We start from the raw sequence: 24,373 nt of genomic DNA, 5'->3' as shown, positions 1-24,373 counted from the left end.
TTTTGGTTCTTTGTGGATATGGTACCATTTTGGTTTGTATTTGGTATGGTCTGAGGACCGATTTTGGGTGAAAAGCGTTTGCAAATACTTTGCCAGGCATAAGTAGTTAATTTGTTTTCTTTTGAGAATGCCTGGAATAAGTAAACTGGTTTCTTTGTGCTGTCTTTGTTGTTCTGCTGATGCTCGACTGAAGGAAAGTCAGCCGGCGTCTCCAGAAGGTACTACGAATTTTGATATGTATGTGAAGCATGGCCTTGGCCCTATTATGTTTAGTACGCTATGGCACAAATATACAAGGGACAATGCAGAATTGCAGTGGCCTTTGATGGGCACTTTTGATGAGCGAAAGATTGAGTATTTACAAGAACAGTTGTTTAAGAAAAGAAGTAGACAATCTATGTTTGGTTCCCTTAGAACGTGGCAAAAAGCAGCTAAACAAAGGTGAATGAAAGCAGAGAAAGAGGCCCAGAAAGGGAGAATGCAGACGTTGACTCAGAAGGCCGTAGCATATGACAGGGAAAGCAGGAGAAGGGTATTGAATGTGAAGATAGAAGGTTTTGATTACAGATTGATAAATCCTATGTGGCCCAAGAAGGAAATGATACTTTGTGGAAGAACTGTTAGATACTCACCCCTCACCTCCATATGCCCCGCACAGGATATATCCAGCTATTCCCTCACAGTCCCAGCCACCTGTTTTTTCTGTCTCTGCTGTTTCTATTCCTGTTGATCAGACTGCTTTAGCCATGGCACCTCCTGTCCTTTCTTTGTCCTCGTCGTCTGTGGCAACTATGACTGTTAGTACTCATGCCACATCCATTGTTTCATCGTCCCTTTCACTAGCTCTTACACCTGCGATGCAGCCAGCAGCTACGTAGGTGCCTGTTTTGTCACTACTCCCACTCTGTTTTTCATCCCCTGACATTACTGAGTAGTGGGACACCAGTACCTGGATTAAAGGATAGAGACTGGATGAAATTTAAGGAGCGCATGGGGCCGTTAGTACGATCTGATGTGGGAGATGAAGACAAAAGGATAATAGCTAATTAGGCTGGCCAGTGGGTTTGTAATCCCATTTATAGTGCACAGGATGTTTGGGGAACAATGTGAGATTCGAGCCTTTTATACAGCAGCATGCTCTTAAGCACATGTTGGTGACTTTGATTGGTCTTTGGCAGCAGTGTTTTGAATCAAAAGCTCCTAAAATTTTACATGATATTTTAGATCTTGTGTATGTTAGTGATTTGAGCCCAGAACAAGTTTTAAGTAAGGTTACGACAAACATAGCTTACAGGGGCAGACTGCATGAGAAGAGCCCTAAGTCAGTATCTCAGTTTCCGATGAGAGAGGTTCATCCTATATATCACCCCGAGATTCCAGAGTTAACGGATGGGCAGGGTAATGTGACTCAAGTGGCAGTAGCAGCCTGGTTTCAAGAACAATGGGTTTATACTCCATGGAAAAGAAGAGAGGTTTTATCCCTTAAAACTCATTTGCCTGAACCTAGAAAGAACCCTACTGCTTATTATAAAGAGTTGACTGAAGCTGCTTCTTCGACGTTAATGATTCTTGCTGACATTGAAATGTTTTTTGGTCTTCTTGTTCCGGTTGACATTTGGAGACAGGTGCATACTTAAGACCATGTTGTAGAGTTGGGGGGTACGTGGTACCAAATTAAAGTATGGGATCAGGAACGGATGCCAGGTGATAAGCCTAGAGAAGAGAAACTTGATTTGCCATGCCGTATCATTACGTATATGCATTCTCTTATTCCACTAAGGAAGATTGATTGGGACAAGTTAACGGCTTGACGACAAAAGAAAGATGAGAGTGTGTCTGATTTTTTCACTCGGTTTGAAGAAATATTCTTGGATTACAGTGGGCAGGATTTGTCTGTTGAGGGAGGTGTTCTGTTGTTTGTTAATAGATTTGCTTCTAATTTGCTTCCTGAGATTGTGACTCGATTGCAGGCTTCCGAACGCACCTGGTCCACCTCTTCACCGTCTGTTATTTTGAATATGGCACAATATTATGAGCATAGGGATAATGAGGAAAAGGAGAGGACAGAGAAAAAGCATAAGGATTTGAACACAAAGGTGTTGTTGCAACAGGCTTTTAGAGGGAATGGTAGAGGACTTGGTGGTTTGGCCCGACAGCTTCTACGCACTAGTAGGCAGCCAAACCCTATGCCCTTGGGTCCGAATCTGTGTGCATATTGTAAAGAGGAGGAACATTGGTGGTCCCTAGAGGACGAGGTTCTCGTGGACGGGGTCATAGAGCAGGTGTGGCAGGCAGGACTCAGAGCGCTGCAGCCTCACAGGGTCGTTCCGATAACAATTACTTTGATGACCCTCGGGATGGACCGTACTACCATGATGATTATGATGTGGATATCTTAGAGCTAGGACAGCTAGGGACAGAGTGGGGGACCATTTCCGATACCTGTGGACCTGTGTGGTCCTTATGTAACAGCAAGGTTCGACTAAGAAATTTCTGGTGGACACAGGTGCTACGAAAAGTTCTGTTTCTCTAAATATGGTCCCTGGGGTAGCTCTGTCCGGCCATAATAATGTTTTGGTAGGTTTTTCTGTTATACCGGTTGTAGGCCACATTTCAAGACCCCTTTCACTGTGGATTCGCCATTTTTGCTGACATCTAACTGTGGTGAGAATTTGATGGGTTTGGATTTGTTAACAAAACTGCATGCTAAGATTTATTGTTCCCCAGCAGGTGTCTACATGACAATGGGTCCAGATGTGGTGTGCGCTAAGCAGTGTCTTTCCAAAGATGCACCCCTTCTCTTTGAATTTAAAGCTCTGCCACCCACTCTGTGGGCAACAGTCGACACAGACGTGGGATTGTTGAAGATATCGTCAGTTTCGATACGCGTTAAGGATGGTGCTATTTTACCTCGTATCCCTCAATATAAAATACAGCAGGCAGGAGAGCGACCCTTATTGCAAATGGTGCAGGATTTGATTAAGAAGGGAGTGGTTGAGGAGACAACAGCTAATATTTGCAATAGCCCTATCCTTCCCATTCTTAAGTTGACGCCCTCCGATTATCTTGATGACCATGAAGATGTTTATCGTTTTGTGATTGACTTGGGTAAAGTTAATAAAATAGTGCTTTCCCAGTGTCTGGTGGTTCCTGACATCGCTGTTCTTTTGACAATGATTTCCTCTTGTGCCAAAAAAAATTCTGTCATTGATTTGAAAAATGTGTTCTTTAGTATCCCTATTCATCCTGATAGCAGATATCTGTTTGGGTTCACCCTAGCTGGCAGGAGAATTAGATTCTGTCATGCTCTTCAAGGCTATACAGAGAGTCCGAGTATCTATAGTCAAGCATCGAAAGGTCAGGTGGAATCCTTATCGCTCCCCACAGGTAATGTATTATTACAGTATGTTGAAGACTTGCTTATTGTTTCAGATATAGAACAAGTTTGCAGAGACCGTACAGTTAAATTGTTGTTGAATTTAACTCAGCATGGCCATAAAGTATCCCTTTCAAAATTTCAGTATTGTCAACAGGAGGTCACCTACTTAGGTCACCTGCTGTCGAAGGAGAGTAGGAGATTGACCCCGGAGCGTATTAGTACTATTGTTCAAATTCCAGTTCCACAAACACAGAAAGATGCACATGGTTTTTCAGGTATCACTTCCGACTATCATCAGTGGATACCTAACTATATCCTACTAATTAAGCCCCTGCTTGCATTAACCACGAAAGAAGTGCATGTGCCTTTATAGTGGACGTCTGAATGTGAGCAGTCTTTTGAGCAACTAAAAACTGCGCTTTGTTCGGTTTCAGTGCTTGGTACCCCTAACTACGCCAAATCCTTTGTATCATATGTTCATGAGATGGCTGGTTGCACGCTTTCTGTTTTAACACAGAAATTCGGAGATAAGCAATGGCCGTGTGCTTATTTCTCTGCTGTGCTTGAGCCTGTCACACGAGCCCTCCCGAGCTGTGCAAGAGCGGTCGCGGACGTGGCTGTCTTGATAAGACAATCGGCTGGACTCATACTTGACACTGACCTCACAGTCATGGTACCCCATGCTGTGGATACCCTATTGAATAAGACAAAGACACAGCACCTCACCGGTGCAGGTCTGACAGGTTATGAATTAACACTGTTCACTAAACATATCATGATCAAAAGATGTGCCACTCAGCCATGTTACTGCCCCTCCCTTCTGAGAATGATGAGATTGATAAACATGATTGTATCTTCCATACGGAAGAAGAGACGAAACGACGGGTAGACTTGACTGATGTTCCCTTATCTGACCCTCAAGGGGAACTATACGTCAACGGCTGTTACTTTAAATTACCAGATGGCACTTCAAATGCTGCCTATGCTATTACTACGCTGCAGACTGTAGTTGAGACAACACAAGTTTGCTATCAGTTGGCCCAAGCTGCAGAGCTTGTTGCCCTAATACGAGCTTGGGAATTGAGTGAGGGACTGGCTGTCAATATTTATACTGACAGTCAGTATGCCTATGTAGTCACGCACAACTTCGGGCAACTCTGGGCAGAGAGTGGGTTTCTTACTTTGCATGGTGCCAAGATTCGACATGGGCACCTTATATTGAGGCTTTTGTCTGTTTTGACACTCCCTAAGAAATTGCCCATAGTGAAGTGTAGCACCCACCGGAAAGTCATTGACGATGTAGGTAAGGGGAACACTTTTTGCAGATTAGACGGCTAAGGAAACAGCCAGGACTAAAATGAAAAGAATGTTTGTAGCAGGTCCCGCTAGGTGGGTGCCTGAAATCACCATGTTTGTGGATACACTTGAGAACGTGAAGGAGATACTGAGTGAGGCCACAATGGAGGAATTAGCAATGTGGCAAGAAAGTAAAGCACAGTTGAACGACGAGGGATGTTGGATTGATAAGTTAGGGAAGCAGAGATGGATGTTGCCAGATGCATATGTTCTTCCAGTAGTCACGATGGCTCTTGGCCCAGCCCATATTAGTGCTAAGGGTATTTGCAAGTTGTTAGACCCAGTAAATGGCAGAATGATAATATTTCGAAAACAGCTGCACATTTAGTAAAGAACTGCATGGTGTGTATGATTCACAATTCTGGGAAGGGTACTCCTACACCACCCGGTAATTTTGCACCACCCACTTTCCCTTTTGAGGTCATCCAGATGGATTATATAGAATTAGATAAGTGCAATAATTTGAAGTATGTTTTGATGGTTGTTTGTGCATTCAGTAAGTGGATAGAGGCTAATTCCACTAAAGATAATACAGCCATGACGACTGCAAAGGTACTCCTAAAGGAGTTCCTCGTTTTGGCTTGCCCCATTTGATCTGGAGTGATAACGGAAGTCATTTAGTTAATTTGTGATGGATTTCTCATATAACAGAAGTTTCATGCTGCAAATCACCTACAGTCAGCAGGTTTGGTTGAGAAGTACAATGGTACTCTCAAACTGAAATTGGAAAAGATTCAGGAGTCAACAGAATTACAGTGGCCAGATGCTTTACCATTAGCTCTTTTGTCGACAAGAACAACAGCACATTCTAGGACAGGATTGTCATCGTACGAGGTCATGTTTGGATGCCTGGCAAATGTCTGGGGTGTCCTGTGACCTTGTTGGTTCTCTGATATTGAGTACCCCTTGTTAATCTAATACCCATGCCAGCCAACTGAAAATTTGCGTTCTCTTCATGAACAGATCCGTGAGTCCCTGCCCACTTTCATCAGAAAAAGAGAACTACTATGTTCTGCAAAGATCATACCTCACTCCGGCGCACATCAGGAGGTATTTTTAAGCGGAAGAAGCAGTCTGCCCCAGGTGTGGGGACAGGGAAGCACACATGATGCACATGTTCTAGGACTGCATCAAACTGAACCCATTCTGGGAGGAGGTGCTACATATAGTAGGAGCTATCACAGAAAAAGAAATCCCACACACCCCAGGACACTGTTTATTGGATTGGTTCCCACACACAGCCAAGACAAAAACAACAGGGGCATTCCAAACGGGAGATCACTAGGAACTGGAGATCACCAGTAGGACAGAGGGTGGGAACCTGGAAAAGAGAGCTCGAAAAATGGGCAAGGTCAGAAGGGAGGAACCTTTTACTGGAGGCAAGGCGGGGCTTAGGTACCTTGGACAGAACCAGAAGGTGGGGATGGCTGGTGGATGACTTAACAGCATCCGACCATGAAGAGGAGTGATCATCCCCCACTAGATCTCCATCACATGACCAGCGAGTAGAGGAGGCCCTGACCCGACAAGGAAGGGATACGATTAGTATTTGAGGACAACCCCTAACATAACAGAAGCACCTGCATTAGGACAGACCCCTTGACTCATTACCCTAGCTAGTAGAACACTACCTAAAGGTGGCTGCAGCTCAAGGGGGAGGGAGGGTGGGAGAGGGAGTTGGAACTCAGTTGAATAAGTTATTAAAGGGAGCAATGCATGTAATTATATGCCATATTGATAATGATGTATATGATGAGACTACCGTGAAAATTAATAATATCTGGTTAAAAAAGAAAGAACGTGGTGCTTGTGCACCTCTCTGTTCCCACCACATGGTGTGTAACATTGTCCTCCCTTGTGGCCTCAGCATCCTAGTTTTGCTGAACTTGACCCCACATTTTATCTGGATCTTCCTTTTGGGCTGATATTGGGCAGTTTTACTGTTAATTTTGAGCATTTTCCTTGAGCTGTATATTACAAATTGTAACATCTAAATATTGTTCCAAGTATTTTATTATGCAGCAGAGCAACACATAGCAGACTGGTCATCACAAAGGTCCAGTGCAACTGAACTCTCAAGCGACACCACAACTAAGTTCCAAATGGAATTAGAATATAGATCATAACATGCACAGCAATGAGATGTAATTGGAACTACCATAATAAAAGTCGCTTGCAGTAACATGTAAGAATATGACATATCTCCCTTATATAGAAATAAAAGACGTAATAAGGTAAACAAAAAAAACAACTAAAAGAGAGAAAACAAAGGGAAAGCAGAACCAAAACCTATCTAACAAAATCTGACAATCTTATTGGAAACTGTCTAATACGACAGGAATCCTTGACTCTAAAAGCAACAGTATCTTCAGAAAGATTTGTTGCTTCAGAACCATTTTGTGCCTGAGAGCGTGAACTGGTGGCCAAATTCTGGTCCATCCTGTGAACAGCATCCTCCAACCTCACAAGAGAATTTTTAGTAGACTTATCATCAACATTAGAAATACAAGAACCATTAGGACATCTGGCAACCCGTTTAACATTCCACAGCATGTCATCTTGAGTGATAACGCTGTTATCAAATACTTTGATTCCCCGCAGCTTAATGGAGAGAGGGTGCCTGCGTTGCTCTTTGCGGACGACACCATTCTTATATCCCAGACCAAGAAAGGACTCCAGGCACTCTTAAACTCCTTTAGCTGTTATTGCATGACCAAGGGTCTGGAAATAAACACTGATAAAACGAAATGTATGGCATTAAACCCCAGCAAACCGGACAGAGGGTTTTTGACTTTGAATGGCCAGAAATTAGGAACTGTGGAAAACTTTTCCTATTTGGGCGTTGCACTTGATTCAAAACTAAGTTGGAAGGCCCAAGTTGAGAAAAGTAAGGTATCATATGCCCGCAACGTTAAACCTATTATACGTAGACTGAACGCTAGCACAAGCAAGAGTGTAACCCCTGTCTTAGAGCTTTTTAAATTTAAAATTCAATCTGCTGTGTTGTATGGAGCAGAGATATGGGGACCTTGGGCCAGAGACAGCTTTCAGGGCTTGGATAATAAATTCATGAGAGCTATTGTTAGGGTCCCGAATAGTACACCTTTAATACCCCTCCAGCTCGATTTGAATTTTAAAAGAACAGATTACTTTGCCATTATAAGACCATTAATGTTTTGGGTTAGGTTATGGTCTACCCCAGAACTGCTCGAATACAGAAATGGCCTTCAAGAATTGTTGATTCTTGATTCTTTTAACTCTATTCAGTGGCTTGCGCATATTAAAAAATGGTTCATGCTTCTGGGATTGTACTCAATGTGGGAGAATCCTGACAATTTACCGGCCTTTTCTAAATCTATAGTTAAACGAGCCTTTTGGTCCTACATGAGTGACAGGCTCGTACATGAAAGTAGAGTTGGGTCTCTAATTCAAGGTTTTTTATCCTTTAAGGACGAACCCCGTTTCGAATCCTTTTTGGATGAAATTGAGCCACCGATTGCAAAGTCCCTTTACTTGAAGTTTAGATATGGGATCCTTATGCTGAACTATAATACAGAACGCTGGTCACAGAAAAGACTGGGAGGCCTGAATGACAAAAGCGGGTGTTGTCCTATGTGCTTAAACTCCTGTACGGAGAATGAGGTTCACATGTTGTTTGGTTGTAGTGCCTACCTGAAGGCTCGAAAGAAATGGCTAAAACCCATGTGTACTCTCCTAGGAACCAGATCCTGTTCTACAGCATACAGGATTATAAAAAGCAATACAACTCAGTTTATTGTATTTAGCATAAGCAGGTTCCTTTACTCTGTGTATATTATTCGCAGGAAACTTGGTCAGATACTCTGAGTAGGACCTCCGTATATGCTTATAAAAATCTGTTCCTAAAATGAAATGTGTTTTAAATTGAGGAGATGAAAATTTATTCTTGCACTACATTTTTAAACTTATTATTTTAAAGTGTTGCTGCATGTATGTTATTATGATTCTCTGTTTTTTTTTATATACATGAGTCTTTTATGGCCAAATTGGCCGAAATAAAGAAATAAATAAAATACTTTGGTAATCTTTATGGCTTTACTAAATCTACCTAAACATTTACTAATGAGACCAGGCTTTCTGATTTTCACCCATTCTCCTACTTTAAAATCATGAGTTTTAGTTTTCCTCTTATTGTAATACCACACCTTTGTTTTACACTGTTTAGCTTTCACTCTTTCCGCAGTACCATTCTCAATCTTTTCAAATACCATATTTTTTTTACATTTCTCCTTGAACCACAGGGACATATTTTGGATGCTGGATCCCTCCCTTTCAAAAGACGAAAAGGACTAACTTCAGTGACCGTATGTGGGGTGATGCAATATAGCCAAACCTTTCTCTTAGTACATTTTTCCAATCCCTTCCCAACTTGAAAATATCAGACATACAACCCTTCAAAACCCGGTTGAAGTGCTCAATCTGACCATTTTCATGTTGTTCATAAAATGACGTCATGACATTTAAGAAACTCCTCCATCTCAGTAGAAATGAGATGCACTCCATTATCTGTAACAAGAATTGATAGACAACCTTCCCTCCCAAGTATTTCCTTAAAGAATTCCAGAACAATATTAGTAGTTGAGTGTGGAACAAACTTCACCCTCCGGCCCCTTTGAATGATAATCCACAAGTACCAATGCATACCGTGACTCATATGGTAAACACATGAACGGGTCAGAAATATCAAAAGCCAATTTTTTCCACGGTTCACTCAGAATTTTTTAAAGGAGGTACATTAAGTTTCAACATCTATTCACTAGAAATGCACACATCACATTCCCTGACAGTGCGATCGACCATGCGATCCATTCCTGTCCACCAAATACAATTTCTTACTAGACGTTTCATGGCAGACATGCCAGGACGAGACTTCTGAGCCAATTTCAATATTAAGTCTTGCACTCCAGTGGGTGGCACACACTTACCACCTTTGTACATGAGTTCTCCATCCAACTCTAGCTCATCTGCAAGCTTAAACATGTGCATGACTTCTGCACTTATATCCTTCTTCCTGGGCCATCCCTTCAAAATATACTGTTTTACAATCTGCCATAATGAATCTTCTTTCTCACACAACCTCCACTTGTCTTCAGAAATATCCTCAAAACCACCAGAAACAACATCTTGAATAGTAGAAACAATCTCAGACTCATTCAAACTCTCACTATCATTTTGTTGATAGTGATGACGTGACATTCAATCAGCCATGACATTGCTTTTGCCAGGAACAAACTCAGTCTTAAAACAATACTGTTGTAACATGGAAGTGAGTTTCGCAATGCGTGCAGTAGAATTCCATCCTCCACCTGGGGATAAAATATTAACAAGACGTTTGTGGTCCTTTCTGAAAGTGAACTTACTTCCCCAGACATAATTTCAATAATGTTCAATGACCCAAACACAGGCTAACAATTCTTTTTCAATGACTGCATTTCTGCGCTCTGTTTCATTCAAAGTACGGGAGGCAAAACAAACATTCCACTCCTCTTTTCCACACCTCTGCGACAAAACCCCTCAAATACCATACAAGCTTGTATCCACTGTGATAACACACTCTTTGTTCATGCAGAATGGTTTTAAAGTGGGGGCTTTGACAATGTCCTCCTTGATAGATACAAAAGCTTTCTGCTGCTCCTTTTTCCACTCAAATGGTGTTTTATGTCTCAATAACCTTATTAAAAGTTCCATATTTGTTGCGAAATTGGTAACAAACTTTCTGCAGTACTCACACATACCTGCGAATGACAACAATTGCTCCTTGTTTTTGGGAGAAGGTGCATTTACAATTCCATCAACATTAGCTTTTTTTGGAACCACACAATTACCTGTTAGTGTGTGCCTTAAATACTCTACTGTTTCTTTGAACATTATGCATTTATGTGCCTTAAGAGTCAAACCATTTTTCTTTAACCTTTCACATACTTCCATCAAATGTTTCAAGTGCTCCTCCTCATTAGGAGAAAATATCAATATGTCATCTTGAAAACATTTTACAAACTTGTTTACATCTCTGAAAATATTGAACATGGCCCTTTGAAAAACCGAGGCAGACAAAGCTAAACCAAAAGGCATCCTAGTATACTGATACAAACCCTGCGGGGTAATAAACGCAGTTAACAGTTTAGACTCCTCAGACAACGGAATTTGGTGATAAGCAGATCTTACATCAGGGTGGAGAACACCTTTGCACCTTCTAACATAGACACAACTTCATTTATGTTAGGGAGAGGATGACAATGCACAACTATACCTGCATTTAATGCCCTGAGATCCACACACACTCTCAATTTTTGGTCCGGTTTGCGAACCAAAACAATGGTTGAAACCCATTCAGCAGTATCGATGGGTTCAATGATGCCTTCAGTGACCAACTCACTTAACATATTTTTTAGCTCTTCCCTGACATTAATAGGTACACCTCTAAGTCTTTGTTTAACAGGTATTGTGTTATTCTTAAGTTTGATCTTGTGTGAATAATCTTTAAGTTTACCTAGTACTTCTGTGAAAACTTCTTTATACTTCTCCTTGATGAAAGATTCTTTGTCTTCACACTTTGTGACTGCTACATTCTTTAGATAAACACTTTCATCTAACAAAACAGGTTCTTATGACCGGGTATTGAGAATGATACATAATTTCCATTGGTCTTTCCAACCTAACACATTTACTCCTTTCACAGCAATATACAATTTAATTTGTTCAACCCTGCTTTTAAAACATAAGGATATGTTGAAATATCCTTCCATATCAATTTTAGAACCACCATAGCTCTCCGCTACAATGTCAGGCAGTAACGTTTCTTTTATATGAAGAACTTCATTAAGTTTTTCCATAAAGAAAATCTTTAAAATTATAGTCCATGGTGAGCCTGAATCTGCCATGAGCTCTAACTCTACCTCTGCAACTTCCACCATACACATTGGCACTTTTTTTAAAGCTTTGTCCTCTATATCATTTAAATGAGAATTTTTCTCCACCAGAGATACTACAAAACCCTTGTTGGTCTCTACACTTGGAAAACATTCATACTTATATGTGCCATCACATTTTTCTGAAGTGCAAGATACCTTGCCAATTGTTTGGGGTGCATTCCTCCTTTGATCTTTGCATACATTAGCAAAGTGTTCCATTCTTCCACATGTTCTACAGTCCCTATTTACTGATGGACATCCCCCATAAGACACCATGTGTGTTCTACTACCACATCTATAACAAACTACACCTCTATCACTCCTGTCACATTTTTTAAAACCCCTATAGTTATTAGTGCGGGATAAATTAAATCCAGAACTGGAAGCTTTACTTAGCTGATCCTCTAAGCGTTTGACTGCACATACTTCTTCACTTTTCTCTGCCTTATTGTTCACATTCCTTACGGTGTGAATCCACTTTTCAGACTGTTCAAAAGCTTTTGCTGTGGAAATGGCTGCCGACAGATAGGATCTCCCATCAGCCATAATTGTTCCTGTTTTTTTTTGCTACTAACATGAACAATTATTTAATCTCTCATCATCTCATCATGCATGTTTACAAAATTGCACTGCATGCTCAGAGAGCTTAATGCTGTTAAGAAGTCATCAAAAGATTAATTTTCTTCTTGTGCCCTGATATAAAATTTGAATCCATTAAGTGCGATGTTTGTGCTAGGCTTAAATCTTTGTTCCATTCTAAGCAAAGCTTCTTTCTCGACAGGTTAGCATCAACATCACCTTCAGCAGCTGCAATTTGGGGTAAAGCTTTGAAAATAACTTGTCCTTCGGAAACCAAACAATGTAAAAAAAAAATGTTTTCCTCTCTGCACCCATACGTCCTCCATCAATTGCTCTCATATAAGTAAGAAATTCTTCTTTCCACCATGTCCAAGCCACTGGAGGTTCTCCTTTACTTTGTAAAAATTTAGCAGGCGGATCAAATTGCATTTTTAACTTTCTTTAAACAACTATATTCTGTAGTTAACCTTTTTAAAGTTATTTTATTTGTACTGTGAATGAAACCCCAAAATCATTAACTTACTTGTGAACCAATGAGACAAACTTGAATAAAGCACCGCAACAGCACTTTCCACCGATCTTACTTCCAAAATAACTGATAGGTTGTAGCTGTGTAATGTTTTCCTTCTTTTTATATTTTTAAATAAATGCCGGTTGTAATTTACCTAAATGTGAGTAAATGCGCATTGTTTGTTGCTATGGGGCGTTACTATGCACTCCCAAACCACAGAAGTGCTGTAAAAATGGCTGCCACGTTCCATGCGTTACGTCACCACGTTGAGTGCGCCACGTTTCATCTCTGGAGCAAAGTCAGCACTGGAATCCTCTGTCAGCGCTGTACATTCCAAGATCATTCCCATTGCAGTGCCCTGTAAACGGGTACCACAGTGGGAACGCAAAAGCAGTTTCAGCATGGCATGGACTGTGAAATCCATGCTGTGCTGGATCTTGGGGAGCATGAAAATGGGGGGCACATGCTGTGACCACCTGAATGCTTCTCCCTAGCAGCGGGGGCATGGAGCCCTGTAGGACCCCCTATGATTCCCTACCACAAGCCTTTTCATGGCAGGCTCACTGCCATGAAAAGGCTGGCGGTGGGGAACCTCATAATAAGCTCGGCGGACGGCGGCAGCCCTGCCTTGCATATTGCATACCCCTGTCTGCTGCATCACTTTCAGACCCAGGCACAGCTTCAACACTGCCCTCATCAAAGCAATATAGACATCAGGATGATCCTAGACCAAGTAAAAAAAGCAGCCCTCATCGTCTTCGACCTCTTAGCCGCCTTCCACACTCCGCCCGATCATGATAATACATGAAATAGGCATCTAAGTACCCACCCTCTATTGGATGTGTTCCTTTCGCAGAGGTAGAACACAAAAAGTCAGCATGCAACCCTACACATTGGAAGACAAAAACCTCATCTGTGGAGTCCCCCAAGGATCATCTCTCAGTCCAACTTAATTCATCTACATGATCCCACTGGCTAACCTCTTTAGATCATACAGCATCAGCATACATTTCTTCACAGATGATACCTAGCTGATACTCTCCTTGATGGACAATACTACCCCAAAAAAACAATTTCAACACCTGCATGATCAGGGTTAACAGTTAGATGTGACCCCACTACCTCAAGCTCAACTCAGACAGAAATGAAGTGGTGATCTTTGGAAGGAAAACCGCTGAATGGGATTCTACTTGATGGCCGGCAGACTTTTGCTTCCCACAAGCCCGACCGCCCACACCAGAAACATATGAATAATCCTACATGACAAGCTGGACATGACAGCCAGATAAAAAAATGGATGTTACGTTTTCTTCTGCATCTCTCCTAAAGCATGCAACATCTGCCCTTATCAGAGCCTCCTCATAGGTTATGGAGTTGTGGAAAAAGCTGAAGAGCGCTTCTGGGTGACCATTTCAGAGCAGTGAAGTCTCCGTGGCGCAACCTAATTGCACTAGGCGCCGCAGGTTAGCCTTAGATGCACTGCCTTGATGGAGCCACTTTCTTCCTGCAGGGCGCCTCACAGGGTTGCGGTAGCAGCGGCTCTTTTACGGTGATTTTAGCTACATTGTGACAGCACCCCAAACCTTGGAGGTTCACTCGGTTCCGTGATCAGTTGCCTCTTCTGCTGAGCGCCGCCATCTAGGGAGACTCGTCGGATCAGGGGCTCAGCTACTCTAGCACTATTCCCTCATCTCCCAATCCACTTTTTTGCTGACTTCGGCAGGTCCTGTGGGTCCGGATCGGATGGAGAATACTCACAGTGGTAATGATTCACCCGGGAGAAAACAGGACGGAGCCAGAAGGTAGCAAGCCTTTCGGAGCTCGTGAGCAGTGCTGCTCCGACTGGCTGACCAGAACCAGAACTTTTTCAATATTGTACTGTGCATTATTCATTGCATATTGTTAAAAAGTTTAATATCTGCAGTGGTGTGCCTGGTATCTGTAACAGAGCAAAATAATTATGATTAGAACCAGGGATTCTGTGCTTTTCATATTTTTTCAATTTCAAGTAGTTTCAGCCTTTTTCTCACTATGTCCATTCTTTTGTTATATCCAACTTCACTTCATTGTGCATGGCTGTGTGAGCTCTGCAAGGTTATTACAAGTAAGCAAGCAGGACAGTGGTACTCTCATTTCACCCGAATACTGGTTCTCTTCTGGTCACCAGTGTTTGCTGTAGCTTAAGACATTTATTTTGCAAAGTTATGTAGCACGAATCTGACCCTAAGGTATTGAAGTGCTTTACATGAGCACCAGTTGCACAAGGACACTTTCATTGTTCGGTAGACATGGGTAGATTAAGTGATATGCCCAGAATCATAGGATGCTGAGCCGACGCCGAGGCTCGAACCTGGTTCCCCTGCTCTAAAGTCAGCAGCTCTGGCCGTGAGGCCACACCCTCTCCCTTGCTTGACTATGGTGTGCAACAGTCTCTTGTTTCTTCAGTCTACATTCGGAGTACCCAGTATCACCATTATAGAACGCAGACCCTCACTTCAATTTAACCTGTTTTCATTTAAACAGTTATGGCACAGGTTTCGTCTTTGTATAATAAAGATGTTCACCTATAAAGATGCTAAACTTGGCATGCTCATGAAGATGGCCGTTGGAGCACTTCCATTACACTGTGACTTTGCCTATTTCTACTAGTGTGGAATGAATTTGCCAAGTTTCACCAGTGTGCAATGGCCTGTACGGTTTCAACAATGTGCAGTGTCCGTCAGGTATAACTAGTCCTCAATGGCCCACTAATTTTCACCAATGCACAATGCCCCTCTCTGTTTCATCAGTGAATATTGTCCACCCGCCTTTGCTATTTTATAAAGATCTGCCAAACTTGCATGCAGTACCCCTCTATCTATGTGCAATCTGAGCTTTCATTACAAATCACTACCCACATGCTTTGGACCTTGCCTCATCTTCGAGGAGCCGTGAGGTCTGTGTTATTGGTTGTGCACATCCACCTTCACATGTAAACACTCTCCCAGTAACCATCATGCAATCAGGACTTGGTTGCATGGTGTACAGTGTCCTTGTGAGGACAGGGCAGGGCGGTAGCACACCCAGTGTTTCGCGGATGGCGGGATGAACGCCATCTGGGTGAGGAGTAAAACATTTGAAGACCGCTGTTACACAACTGTCTAGTCTACCTGCCAGGGTTGTACATTACTTTACCAGTAATCTTGTGGGTTGCTTTTGTCTAAATATATGAATGTTGTTTAAGATTATGCATGCATGTGCTTCAGATCGGAATAGTAAGAACACCATGTCTAAATAAACATCGAGAAAGCCGATAGAGCTTGCATAGGTGGAACCCATTTGTATTGCCAATGCTTGGTTTTTGTGCGTGTATGTGTGTTTTTAGGCATGGGAGGATAAGTGATTTGCCCAGAATCACAGGATGTTAAACCGACTTCAACCTGGCTCCTCAGTTGCAAAGCCGCCAGCTCTGGTCCTTACACATCCTCTTCCAAGACTGCTGTTTTTACCATTTAAATTGTCCTTTCTAGGGACAGATGTAGATTTTTAATTATGTGATTCACTAGACGATGGTCGGTGGCTCGAGACTCACTTTGACTCTCAAAGCCAAACAAGACACTTGCGTCAGCTCTGGCATGGATCCTCAAAGAAATGTCTGGCTTGCACACTTCCTAAATAGAACACCTTTTAATCCATTATCGCGGAGTAAAATATACCCCTACCCGACTACATAACAAGAAGGGGTTTCTTTTAGTTAGCTTGATTGTGTGAAGAATGGTGTTTTGAAATGGGCTGTACCCATTCCTAAACTGGCTTGACTAGGTTTTGGGGGGAATAACTGGAAATGGGGTGAGGGATGGAAAAGATATGCAGCAGGAGATGGTGTTAGAGAGGACAAATAATTTGAAAGTGAAGTATTGGGGAACTCCCATGTTTTCTAGGACCCACGGGTGGCTAGGTCACCTAGTAGTCTAGCTTGAAACTGGGAAACCTAGGAATGCAAGAAAAGAGAAATAGAAAAATGCAGATTCCCTAGAATATGAGAGAGAGGGCAGGAAGAAGAAAACATTAAGAGAGCAACACCGTGTTCATAGTAACAAATCATTTTACATAACTGCCCCTCGCTATGTTTTAGCCAGCGGTTTCAGCCTGCTATGTTGAGAGTGCTTGTTGAGCATCATGCTCAGTATAAAAGAAATGCGATTGTCCATTTCTAATGATCTTCAGACGTGCTGGTTCCTGAAAAAACACTTGTGAGCAGACTGTTTTGAATGGATCGCTTCTCTGGCGAAGCTTCCATCGCTTTTCCATTTGAGACTTACATAAATCTGAACTCACAAACATAGAGATCAAATCTAATTTGACTGGAGTAGAAGGACAGGCTTTTACATAGATTGCTTGTCGCAACATGAAGTTACCCAGGAATACCAGAATTGTACGTGGACGAGGTGGCGTGACTTGATTCCCTTGTGTAAGAGCAAGAGGCAGTTGATACGCCGCTTGCGAGACCATGTCCCAGTCAGCCAGATCTGGAAACGCCTGCTGAAATAGATTCATTATGAACGCCCGTGGGTCAGATCCTTCTCAGCCTTCAGGTATGCCAAAGACACATAAATTATGCAGCCGTTGACGGTTTTCGAGGTCCTCAACTTTAGAGTATAAAACTGCCATCTGATTCTCGCAGACTTTAGCACATCTAGTAGTAGATGTGTTGACTTCTTTGACTGCTGTGACCCGTTCCTGCAAGTCTGTGACATCTGAAGACAATGAGGCGACTTTAGAGGTCACATCCAAAAGTGCTTGTTTGATCTCCCGACTATCACCTTTAGCTTGGAGGTAGTATTCATGTGCCTCGGCTCTCTGAAGAGGGGAAGAGGTGTGGCGCAGCGGCCAGGGTGACTGACTCCGGAACCCGGGGGCTCACGGTTCGATCCCCGGCACCGGCGGCTGATTAGCCCAACACCATGTGACTCTGGGCAATAGCTTGCTTAATCTTCCCAACGGCCCCCAGCGCCTAGAGACCCTTACGGATGATTGTTCGCGCTTTACAAATGTGGATTATTATTATTATTATTATCTGAATGGAAAGTACCTGCAGAATTGTAGACTGAGAGGGCACCTTGTGCACCTCATGCTCCAGAGGGTGCGAGAGACTAGAGTTTGGACCTTCCAGCAAATTACTGGACACTTTTGGTATTGCAGGGGCAGCAACAAACCCAGGTATCTCAGAGTCTCTGCCCAAATTCCCTTCAGGACTGGCCACCTGGGCCGTTGACAAGTCCGTTGAGCTTGCACAGGGGCGAGGAGATGTTATTACGTCACCCCCCTCGACTGCCGCCACTGCCACCGGGACCATAGGTACTACAGCCTCCAACTTGTTAGAATTGGAAAGGCGTGAAATAATAGCTTTGACCTCTCCCTTTGATGCCACCCATTTATGCAGAGGACTAAAGCCAGGATCAGTTTTATTGCTGATCGGGCAGATTCCTTAAGTTGCCCAACTGTGGTAGTAAGTGGGAGTTTGGTGCTGCCACAGCCTTTTCCACCTTTACCCCCTCTGGCGCTTTTGGAACCTCTCGCCTTTGGCCCTTTCTCCCCCACCGCGGAGCACAACTTAAATGTGTCTGATACCAAGACGTTGTCAATCCCACCATCCTCACCAATTGGATTTACTGACAAAGCCATGGCCGCCAACAGGGCACCACCTTGAGTATCCAAAAGAGCGTTGGTGGGATGAGTGTGAGCAGAGCCAGCAGAAAGTTCTAATCCAGGATTGCTGCTAGGCAACTTATGACTTTCCAGGCCCACAGTAGTATACATTTGAGAGTGAGAGTCCACCTCACTGGGGGCTGCAATATTTAGATTGATAGCAGTGAGCAGGAGGTGAGACTGTTCTTGAGTTGACACAGCAGATTGAGTGGCAGATAATACTGAAGAACTACAGTCACCTAATTCTGGCTGCATTAGTACTGAGTCTCCATCTCTCCCAGTGTCCGTGAACAATTCTTCAGTTCTACTGTAGTCAACCAAAGAGGGGCCACACCCCTGCTGTACAATTACTGAGGATCCTGTATTCGCAGTAGGAGAGGCTGGGGGGTCACCCTTATCACCCCAGCCTTCATGTATCTCATTAATCAGTGTATCAGCTATCTCAAACCCAGGAACAGATGTTTCAAAGCCACAGGAATGAAGCAGCCCACCAGCCCTGCCTGACCGTAGCAAGGGCAGAATTGGTCTTCCCAGCTGGGAGCGAGTGTTGATATTGACTGCTGCACCAGTATCCCCAGTTCTGTTACAAGCACCAGGACCCCCCTGTGTCAAAACTGGACTTGTTGTGACTGCTCCTGCCGTTTCCGCTGTTCCGACTGCTCTAGTCATAGCTGCAAAATCACCAGCACACCCATGTCCTTTGGGAGCAATAGTACGCTGTGGGGCCATCACACTCCCCTGTGCAAACCCAGCCAACATTAGCCTAATACCACCAGCTTCACGTTTATAACTATAAGCAGGTAGTAAGCATGCAAGCAGCACAGCGTGATACCCCTGAGCCGCTCTGCTCACCTGGAAACAGTTGCAAGTGGCCGCTGAGCACAGCCGCCACATCAAAGCGATTTTGTCTCTGCATGTATCTGCCTGCTGCTCCCTCTGCCCCCGCCGTGTCTGGCAGCTCCGTTTGTCGTTCCAAGTTTAACCACATCACCAGGGTGAGTTTACGATTGTCGAGTGATCTCATTCCTGAAATCGGAGTCTGCATTTCTCCGTGTGCTTCGAGGATCAAAAGCAAAGTGGTGGGGGAGACGGGAGGCATCACCGTAACCGCGGTGCCAGGGAAGTTGGCGGTAGGCGCCCTACCAAGTAGACTCAATCCGCCATCTTCCCTTCTTCAGTCCCAGTCGCATTTGTTTCTTTTTCTCTTTTCTTTTCACTCTTCTCTTACATACTGGTTGGGGGTGTGGAGGGGGAACAGTGGGTGGCGGGTTGTCGAGGGGCGTTCTCCACTTGCTGTCAATCCACAACAGCGAGATAAGGGGGTGATTCCTTTCTGTAGGCACTGGGGAGAGGGTGCAGTAAGGGTTGGGTTGAAGGTTGTCTGGTCTGACATTGGCTTTCCATCATGCAACCTGAGGGTTGGGGTGGGAGGGGGTGAGGGCGGGAGGGTGTTAAACAGCCAATCAATAGTTGGAAATATATGTGCAGAACAAAAGGCGCTTGAAGAGGGAGTCAGGCTGGAGGCGGTTGAATACAAACAATGTAATGCCTGATCTGAAATGTATGTATTGGAATGTTGCAAGGTTGAATCAAGCTAGGAAGCGGTGACTAATCGGAGAGGAACTCTATGCATTTAAACCACACATACTTGGCCTAACTGAGAGACTGATCTTGCTTATAAGGACAGATCACTGCTGAGACAACTTGGGTATGACACATTAATATGTACTTCACAAGTTGTTGCTATCCGTGGGGTTGCTATATTGAAGGCTAAGAATTTCGCAGTTACTGTTCTACGTACATTAGCTAATACTAAGGCAAGTGGGCAATAGCTCAGCTGTTGATAGCAGGACGTATGGCTATGATTTGTGTAATGTATGGTCCTAACTCAGATAGTCCCAATGTTTATGATTATTTAAGCTCTGAATTATTGGGATGGGCCAGGGATCTGACCATTATGGGCGACTTCAATTGCATAAGCGATAGCAAAATAGACACTACCACGGGCCAGAATGATCAAGACTCGGTCAGCTTTATCGACATTATTACACATACACCAGCTTGATGATGCCTGGAGGACGCTCTTCACAATGCGTCCAGGGTATACGTTCTATTCTCACCCGCACAAACAGTATTCCTGGATTGACATGATTTGAATCAAGAGGTCACTGTTGGAACATGCCCACATAGAAATATGTCCTAAAATTACATCGGACCATACCCAATAATGCTAACGCTACAGAATCAACTTGTTGCGACTCTTCAGTTTGTTCTAGCACAAAATAAGTGGGTGACTGCAGTGGCAGAACAGGATTATCTTGACTATTTAGATCTGGAACACCAACATGCTAGGGCAATCGGCACAAGGGACCCAATGGCGCAGCTAATATACCTTCGGCTTTTGAAAGCCTGGTCCAAAATCAATAGAGGTCTAATGGATAACATTGCTATTAACTATCATAAGCATAAAACTTTACATTATGAGTATGGAAGAAGGGTGGGGGAGGTACTAGCGGTACAAATTGCAGCTCGGAAGGCTAGGTCTGATATCAAATTGATTAAAGGGGATGGCGGTTCGTCCTTTACCCAACCATGGGATATAATGGAGCAGTTCATATTATTCTATGCTAACTTATACTCTGAGTCCACACCATTTAATAAATACACTTTTCTTGAGTATCTGCAGGAGAGTTACTTGCCTCAACTCAACTCGTCTGACTCTACAGAGTTACAAAAAGATATAGAATCAGTTGAGGTCGAGGATGCTATAAAATCTCTGTCCCCTGGCAAAGCGGCTGGGGAGGATACCATCCCGCTCGAATTTTATAAGACTTTCAGGGATATACCTTTACCTGTCTTCACGCAGCTGAGCATGGACATCGTTAGTGGGGGCGATGCTCCTGCCTCATGGGGTACTACTAATATTGTGGGATTCCCTATGAAGGGGAAGACAACTTACGACGGAGGTTCTTATCATCCAATATCTACAATTAATTCTGACGGCAAAATGTTATCTAAGATTCTGGATTCATGCCTTGCTCCTGCTATTCACAAGTTAGTCTCAAAGCAGCAGCATGGCTTTTTCCCTGGCAGAGACACGACGGCGCATATAAATACTGCGGTAGCAGCCTTCGATGTCTCTGGCAAACTTAACCAACGGATAGGGATGGTTATGCTGGACACAGACAAGGCGTTTGACAGAGTTGCTTGGGAAGCTCTCTGGCTGACCATGCTAACATTTGGTCTTGGCTCTTGATTTATCTCCTCTGTGTAGAAGCTTTAAAAGAAGCTGGTAGCAACAATCAAACTGAATGGCATGACATCTGCCATCTTTACAGTGTAACGGGGCACACGGCACGGTTGCCCACTGTCCCCCTTACTGTTTGCACTTTATATCGAGCCATTGATAAGGCATCTGCAACAGAATGGAGGGATACCCCCATTGTGTTTCAATGGTGTGGAACTCAAGGTCACTGCATACGCAGACAATATTGCAGTCTTCTCTGTCAACCCTGGAGAAGCTATAGTCAATATTACGAGAGAGGCTGAGCTATTTGGTTCCTTCTCCGGCTATAAGTTGAACTTAGCTAAGACTCGGACAATTGCAAATTTTCAATCTGACAGTTTGCCTCTCGCACTAGGGGTTACACAAACAGCTACCTATCTTGGTGTATGTCTTAGCAGCAAGGTCAATGACATTGTGTTTTTAAACTATGAACCGCTACTCAAAACAGTCTTGGCTAAACTGCGTTGCAGGCATCAGCTTCCTCTCAGCATCTATGGAGGTGCAATATAATTAGAATGAATGTCATGCCAACATTTTTATATTTATACCATTCAATACCTCTGTGGGTCCCTTAGTCTTTTTTGAAGCATGTAGACAGTGCTATAGGTAGCTTTATTTGGGGGTATGGACGCGTCAGGAGAGCTCTTCAGCTTAAGAAACTACCTTATATGCAAGGTGGTTTAAGCTCCTAGACTTCAAGCTTTACTACTGGGCCGCTTGTCTTGGCCGAATCCGTGGCTTGCTTTGTGGATCGGATGTTGGTCCGGCTTTGCTGTCCTATCAGTTAGCTTGCAGTTCGTCGGCTGGGTTCATGTTATACAAGACCTCTGATCCTAATTACTTCAAGCGTGTTAAGTTTAAGGTAGTTAGAGATATTACCATGGAGTGGCAGGACATCTGTAAACAATACGCCATACCCAGGCTTCATTATTATACGTTGCTATGGGGCAACCCTGTGCTGCCTGATATTTTTCAAGATACTATTGGAAAAAGCTGGCAATATAACGGCATTAATCAGATCGGACAACTGTCTGATTCATGTGGGTTTCGATTTTTCGTCGCATTAAAAGCCGAGTTTGGGTTATTACAGAATACTTTTTTCAAGTATTTACAAATCAGGGACTTTTTTGTAAGAGGCCAAAAGTTATTAGTCATGCCAAATCCGTCGAAAATATTGACAAGAAAATATGCGCGTTCGGCTGAGGCACAATTGACACTGCTTACCAGAAATTTCTTGCTGTAGCTAATGATGATAGCATACAGATAGCTACCAGACTAAGTCGGACCCTTAGGGTTGATATAACGGCTGATGATATACAGAAGTCAATGGGTGTACTGGACAGGGTCATAACTTCTGTTAATTTGAAATTACAACAACATCGAACAATCTATATGCTGTATTATACACCGGTGATCATTGCTAGGTGGGCTGCATCCCGACCCTCTATCAAGTCATTCTGTACAAAATGCCAACTCTTTGCTGCAGACCTAAGGCACATGTTTATTGACTGCCCGGGGCTTCAAAGTTTTTGGAGTGAGGTCTCTAATATTCTTATTTCACTTCTCAGCCAAAATTTTCAGCTTACTGAGAAGGAAATATTCTTGGGGATCAAATGTGATGATGCAAGGTATGTGAGTCTGTTAGCTACTATCATTATAGCATGTGCCTGATTATGTATGGCTAGAGTCTGGATAAACAATATCGGTCCAAACAGTAGCGAAGTTTGGGTTCTGCTTGCCAGGTATACGAAATGGAATTAGCTTTGGCTAAGGCCAGAGGGCCTCGTTCCTGGCTTAATTTAACAGGATTTGGGCTAGCCTCCGATGGGATTAATGACGCACTGTCATTTTATACATGTTTTTTTATCACATTTCAACTCCTAAGTATCAATTCTACAAAATAGAGAATTGTTGTTTTTTTGTTGTTGTACTTTAGTATTTGATCTCTGCTTCAATATCTGATGTACTTCTATTTCTCCAGCCATGTCAGAGACATCCAAGGATTGATATTATGTGAAGCTAACATTTCTAACGTCAAGGTTCAATTCAAGTACAACTATGTCTTACTTATTTCTTTTTCTTCTTTTTTTTTGCTGATTGTACTGCACTGTGTTATATTTATAGCTCAATACAACTTTTTTTTTTTTAAAGACTTGGGTGTAGCTAAATTAATGAGATTTGGGAAGGAGGGCTCAGTGAGTCCAAATATTTCTAACAAACAATTTGATGTATCATACTAAAATAGAGGGTGTTAGAATTGCTAGTACTAGTAAAAGGTAAAATGACATTCTGAGAAGCAATAGTTATTTTGGAAGCATAAATATATAGAACAATACATCTCAACATAAGTAAGTGCAGAGCATAGTGAAAGAAAAGTATCTGTGTGCATTTGTGTTTGCGTGTGCTATCAAAGGAAGAAGTGTAATGTGTCACGCGTGTCAACTGCCTAGGGAACTAAAAGCTCTAGTGCAGACCCTGACTGGGTACAGGATCTGACTTCATGGACAGTGCGGTCATTAATAGATGCTTTCATGCTCTGCTTAAGACTTCAACTCTTACTAGCCCAATGTCTTGCAAGGTTAGATGCCTGCCTGTCAACCGTCTGAGTGGTAAAATGAGCCTCT

At 43.0% G+C, this 24,373-nt stretch overlaps 1 protein-coding gene across 1 annotated transcript in view; it reads left to right on the top strand.

The window, feature by feature from the left end:
- Positions 1 to 24,373, top strand: part of RGS11 (regulator of G protein signaling 11) — a 1,592,422-nt gene that overhangs the window by 180,461 nt on the left and 1,387,588 nt on the right. The gene's annotated exons all lie outside the window — the stretch shown is intronic.

Source organism: Triturus cristatus, chromosome 10 (genome assembly GCF_964204655.1).
Source record: "Triturus cristatus chromosome 10, aTriCri1.1, whole genome shotgun sequence".
NCBI classification, from domain to species: Eukaryota; Metazoa; Chordata; class Amphibia; order Caudata; family Salamandridae; genus Triturus; species Triturus cristatus.
The sequence above is the reverse complement of the archived record's forward strand: the minus strand, read 5'-3'. Positions and strand labels throughout refer to the sequence as shown.